Source organism: Ostrinia nubilalis, chromosome 27, assembly GCF_963855985.1.
Source record: "Ostrinia nubilalis chromosome 27, ilOstNubi1.1, whole genome shotgun sequence".
Lineage (NCBI taxonomy): Eukaryota > Metazoa > Arthropoda > Insecta > Lepidoptera > Crambidae > Ostrinia > Ostrinia nubilalis.
Genome location: NC_087114.1, coordinates 7,288,764 through 7,295,353, shown reverse-complemented (window position 1 = coordinate 7,295,353; position 6,590 = coordinate 7,288,764). Strand labels below are relative to the sequence as shown.

General features: G+C 35.6%; 1 long non-coding RNA gene across 1 annotated transcript; it reads right to left on the bottom strand.

Annotated features, from left to right (window-relative positions):
* Nucleotides 1-880: 880 nt before the first annotated feature.
* Nucleotides 881-6,069, bottom strand: LOC135084735 (uncharacterized). Its single transcript, XR_010259937.1, has 2 exons — nt 4,857-6,069; nt 881-1,784 (listed from the first exon to the last, which is right to left on the bottom strand). It is a non-coding gene; the product is annotated as an uncharacterized LOC135084735 (long non-coding RNA).
* Nucleotides 6,070-6,590: the final 521 nt, after the last annotated feature.

Genomic DNA, 6,590 nt, shown 5'->3' with positions numbered 1-6,590 from the left:
AACAGTACTTACCTAATCGAGTCATTTGATCGCCACCGTGTGCACGGCGTTAGGCGGTCAACTCAAACGGTAGCGATATGATTGGTCCGATGACATCACGCCGACGAATTCCAGGCTTTGTCGGTCGCCTGCGCGCACGACTTATATTCAGGGCTGTGCTGTCACTTCTCTAGACGTCTATTTTATGACCTATTATGAAAAGCAGACATGTACTGAGACCCTACAGGGGAGTAGGCACTACTACCCCTCATGGTATGTCCCTACATACCTACCTTATATTGTTCCATGTGACTCAGTGCGAAACGTAAAAATCTTGATATATATCAATCCGTATATTTATTTTGGTTCTCCTACGGATCTCTTCATTTATTATTCGATCAGGTAGAAAAACTCCGAACATAGTAAGCTCCATTACTTATCTACTGGAATTATTGGATCATCTGGTTTATTTCCTCACTGACTTGACTTGTTTATTTATTCTTAGACTAGCTTTTTCCCGCGGCTTCACCCGCGTCAAATTTAGTTTGTCACAGATCGTCATAAATTATAGCATATATGTTATTCTGGGTTATAAACAATGATACTGTAAAGTTGCGTCAAAATCCGTTCAGTATTTTTTGCGTGAAAGAGTAACAAACATCCAGACATCCAAACTTTCGCATTTATAATATTAGCAGGATTTATTCTCTTAAAGTTATTTCCTCTCTGTCGTTGCACTCTTAATAGAGTGATCGTGGTCGTAAGGAATGTGGATTTGTGTGCGCGGATTTTGATCGCATTACAATGTCTCGCCATCTTTGCCTGTTGGTGGTTAGCTGGTAGGTACATTCATGCTAATATGTACATTTATGTTTATGTAAGGTGTCAATCAAACACGAGATCCAGATCAAGACTGATTTATTGAGACCAAAAGTCTACCCCCAATACATGCATAGTTTTGTATTCACAAATACCGACAACCCCCTTTTTTAAATAAAATAAAAAATCCAATTGAACTAGATACATGCAAGATATAATAATATAGGTAGGTAATTAATATTTGACCTAAGAGTACATTTGACTTAAATCTAGTTGTTTATTTATATTAACTTAATTTCATCATTATACATTAAAAAAGTTATAGAATTATAATTCAATAAATTAATTTCCATTTTCTAATATAATGGAAAGTTTGTTATAATATTTTATGACCAGCATAAATTGTTATAATTTCAAACTACATAGAAATTAAGTAATACATAATTGAATTTTCCATGCCTACCTATTATAACAATATCATTAAATTTGAACATTATGAACTATTTTAACGCAATTTTATTTTGTATATTTGCTTTGAGTATTATGTATTCAGTAAGATAAAAATACAATTTATTAAATATTTTATTTTTTGTTCATTTGTGTTTTAATTAATTTTATTACAACAATTACATATTATATTAATAATTACATATTATATTATACCTACAGTGTTTGATTTCATCAGTACCATATTGAATTGCACAAAGATTTGGATTAGCAAATCTATGGAATCACGTATGTATGTATAGGTAGGTACATGCACAGTAAACTGGTAAATTTAACATGCAATAAAACAATCTATCCGTTATACATCGTTGATCTCATATCTAATTACCAAAGGTTTCTTAAAAATGACAAGGTGTCAAGCTTATTTTACTTAGCTGGCATTCTTATTATTATTAATATAGTGTACTTAACTATAGAAGATACATCAATGTTCATTTGGCGAAGTGTTGTAGCCCCACCGATCAGGCTGTCTCACTGACCTGCCAAAACGAGTGATATAAGGTTGATTATTGTTTGTTACGGGTGCGGAAGAATTTTGCATAATAGAATTCCGAACGGTGACATCATCATAAGAGTATCTATCACGATTGCCGTAATCAGCTGATGTGCTATTCTTTTGAGAGTAGTTACTATCAGTGATTAGATGCCGGCGATTTCTAATTAAAGTACCTCCATTGACAATTTGTATTGCGTACGAACGCGGTCCTACAAGTGAATTGACTATACCACCAACCCAATGTTTATTAATTCTGACTTTTACCTTCTGACCTCTTTTTAATTGTGATAAATCCCTTGCGCCTCTATTATAATGAAGTTGTTGTATTTCTTGTTTTAATTCAAGTTCATGTTTGACACGTTTAGGTATTTTTGCTTTTAACAGTTTTGGGGAACAAGGAATAATGCTTCTTAATTTTCGATTATTCAGTAATTCAGATGGTGACGCTAAATGTGTATTAATTGGCGTATTTAAATATTCAAGTAAGCCGAGCCTGAAGTCTTTTTTATCTAGCAGGGTTTTTTTTTAACATTTGCTTAATTGTTTGGATTGTTCTCTCCGCTTGTCCATTTGACTGCGGATAGTGTGGTGATGACGTCACATGACGAAAACACCATTGTTGTGAGAATGTTTTAAAATCAAGAGAACTATACTCCGGACCATTATCCGATATTAGTATGTCTGGAATTCCTTGTCTGGAAAATACTATTTTTAATTGATCAATTATCTCATTTGAAGTCAAATTTTTTAATTTAATTATTTCTACAAACTTACTATAGTAATCTACTATAAGCAAATATACGTGACTGTTAAAATGAAAAGTGTCAGTTCCTATTTTGGACCATGCTCTATTAGGAATATCGTGTGAGATTAAAGTTTCTCTTCTATTCTGATTTTTATGCGTTAAACATGCCTGACAGTTTGCAATATAATCTTCTAATTGAGTATTCAGATTAGGCCAAAACATGGTATCTCGGACTCGCAACTTGCATTTTTCCAACCCTAGGTGACCGATGTGTACATTAGAAAGCATTTCTTTGCGCATACTTTTGGGAATGATTGCACGACTACCTTTCCACACAATACCATATGATGTAGATAGGTCATCTTTATAACACCAATACGGTTTAATTTCATCACAAATCTCCTGTTTGTGTTCGGGCCAGCCATCACGTATGTACTTTATTAATAACTGTAATTCGGAGTCATCGTGCGTTTCTTTTTGCAACCTAACGAAATGTGTATCTGTGAGCGGATTACACGCAGTTATGGCACATACTTGTGCCTGTACATCAAAGTGATCGCGTTCGCACGCTTGCAGCTCGCTATAACAAACCGGTTCTGCCGCTCGAGACAAAGTATCAGCGATGTATAAATATTTCCCAGGTTTATAAACTAACTTAAAAGTGTACAATTGTAGACGCAATAACATTCTTTGTAGTCTCGCCGGGGTATTAGCTATTGGTTTATTTATGATATTTACAAGAGGTTTGTGGTCGGTCTCAATAGTAACATCATTTCTGCCATAAATGTATGTATAGAACTTCTCGCACGCATAAACACATGCGAGTAATTCTTTTTCAATTTGAGCATAATTTTGTTCAGCTTTCGTGAGCGACCTAGATGCATAACTGACTGGAAGATTATTTTGCAATAAACAAGCGCCCAGGCCATTTTTACTTGCATCTACTGAGATGACTACGGGCTTATGTAGAACATAATATTGTAAAACAGGAACATTTATTAAGCATTTCTTTAGATTATCAAAACATGTTTGATGATGAGTCATCCAATGCCATTCGATATCTTTTTTTAATAGCTGCCTAAGACAATGTGTTTTTTCAGATAAGTTTGGTACAAATCTACCAATGTAATTAACTAAACCAAGGAATCTCTCTAAATCTTTGCTGTTACTAGGTGGTGGCATTTTAGATATAGCTGTAGTATGGGAACTATCTGGATAGATTCCTTGAGGAGTAATTTTATGTCCTAAATATTTTATTTCTGTAAGCCCAATTTTACATTTATTTATGTTTAATTTTAGGTTAATTTCTCGACACCTGTTAAGCACTTTTATAAGCCTATTATCGTGTTGTAACTTAGTTTTACCAAAAATTATAAGATCATCAACAAACAAGCATACGCCTTCAATGTCATCAAAGTTGTCGTACATTTTTTTATGAAAGACTTCAGATGCTGAAGTGATACCATAAGGTAAACGCAAAAATTTATATCTGCCGAATGCCGTATTAAAAGTACATAGATTTGTGCTATCGTCATGGAGTTTCTGCTGCCAGAAACCATTTTTGGCGTCTAATGTACTAAAGTACTTTGCTCCAGCTAATTTAACAGCTATCTCGTCAAGCGTTGGTAAATTAAAATGTTCGCGCTTTATTGCTCTATTTAAATCTCGTGGATCTAGACATATTCGTAAGTCACCATTCGGTTTTCTTACGACAGTCATGCTGTTTACCCAGTCCGTGGGTCCACTAACTTTTGCAATTATGTCATCTTTTACCATTTCATCCAGCTTATTTTTTACATCATCTCTAAGAGCTACAGGTAATTTTCTAGGGGCATGAACAACTGGCCGAATACTTTCATCTATACCTATTTTGTATACTCCTGGCATGCAACCTATACCTTCGAAAACATCTGAATACTCACTAAAGATGTGAGATTGTATGTTATCAGTTTGCAAATTGTCACTAACAGAGAGAATTAATTTTACTATATTTAATTCCTGACAAGATTGACGACCTAATATTGGAGGTGAATTAACGTCTGCAACAATAAAATTCAAAATGTGATCACTGTTTCTAAACTTTACTTTTATATTACATGTACCAATTACTTTGATGTCACCGCCAGAATAGCCCCGTAATTTTATTGAAGTTTGAATAAGACATTCTTCAGACAAACCAATACTTTTTAAACAACTACGAGGCAACACATTGGCATCTGCACCCGTATCAATTTTTAAAGAAATTTCTTTATTATTAATTAAGAATTTTACACTCCAGTCACTGCTGGATTTATTGAAATAATAGATTACCTGATCGGAGGACTCGTCGCTTTGCACTTCGTAGACATTTTTCTTAAAACACACTCTAGCAAAGTGATTTAGTTTGTTACATTTTATACACCTTTTGCCGTAAGCAGGACACTTATTTATGTTATGAGTCATGCCGCACTTGCTACACTGTAACTGTTGTTCTTGTTGATAGTTTTGAGCGGATGAATAGTTGTAAGTACTCGGCGGCGCAGACTGCCCGGAACCAAACCGTTGCACGCGCTGCCCGCGTGACACAACGGGCCGTGACGCGCGCCCGCGACTCGTACCTCGAAAGCTTTGATTTGATGATGTATTCCCGCGTCTTGATATCCAATTTGCTGTACACGAGCTCTCATTGCAATGGTGATTATCGTCATCACTGTTCTTAACGGCGTAAACTTCGTGTTTCACAAATTCCTTTTTTATGTTTCCCGCATGTACTTTAGATAATTGTGCAATGTTGCAGATATCCAATGATTTTTGTAACGTCAAATCCGGTTCTCGTAATAATCGTTCTCTAAGTGCATTTTCTTTTAGGCCGCAAATCAATCTATCCCGTATTAAATCATCTAGTAGATCTTTGAATTCACATTTTGATGCCAACTTGCGTAATTCAAGAGAGTACTGATCAATTGTTTCGCCGTCTAGTTGATCTCGAGTAAAAAAGTGATGTCGTTGTACCGTCAAATTTTTCTTGAGCAAAAACAATTCATCATATTTTTTTATTAAGCTTGTAATATCTTTACACTGGTCTTTAAACTGGTCATATAGTTCTCGACATTGTTCACCAACGATGTGTAGAAAAATACATATTTGCACTTTTGGGTCCTTTTTGTTCATCTCACATGCATCAAAATAGATCATAAATGCACTTTTCCATTTTTCCCACTCCTTAGATATATTTCCTGTTGTTACATTGTCCAAATTATTCACAAATGCAAATGGCGGGGGTGGAGGCAACACTGATTCCATCTTCTTTTGTTTTATTTAGAGTTCACAATTACTACGAGTACGATGCGTTTTAAATCCAATAGTTTTATAAATTAACTACGCACACTTGACGTAACTTGAAAGGACAAATTATTTTAGATTTTCACTACCGGCTGCGCCATGTTTATGTAAGGTGTCAATCAAACACGAGATCCAGATCAAGACTGATTTATTGAGACCAAAAGTCTACCCCCAATACATGCATAGTTTTGTATTCACAAATACCGACAGGGACCACCCACAACAGTGATGTGTTATGCTCGGGGTTTCCCTGCGTGATCGAACCAGAAATGAGGAGATCCGCAGGAGAACCAAAGTGAAATTGATCGAATTAAAATAATTTCACAAATCACAGCCCTATTCCCTTGATATTCTGCGCACGCGCGGCGTCCCGATTCTAATGAATCGACGATAAATCAACACCGACGGTTGCAATTGTTTAATTGGTTAGCCTTATTCTGCAGGGACTTTTTGCACGTAGACATCCGTCAGCAGGTCATTTAGTCTCCTAGTTCTACTATTCAGTCAAAGTCAAAATTTCTTTATTTGTATATAGACTATTAAATAGTTCTTACAAATCGTCAATGTTGCTCTTAAGGAGCCTCTACATGTCTCATAATCTTTTTACCCTACCAGCGCTTCGAGACCAACATTTGACAGTGCAGAAGCACGCACGATCCTCTCTAATTTACCAGAGGCAAGTGGAGGATTTGGTCTATACTAAACTCCCCACGCTGGCTGGTC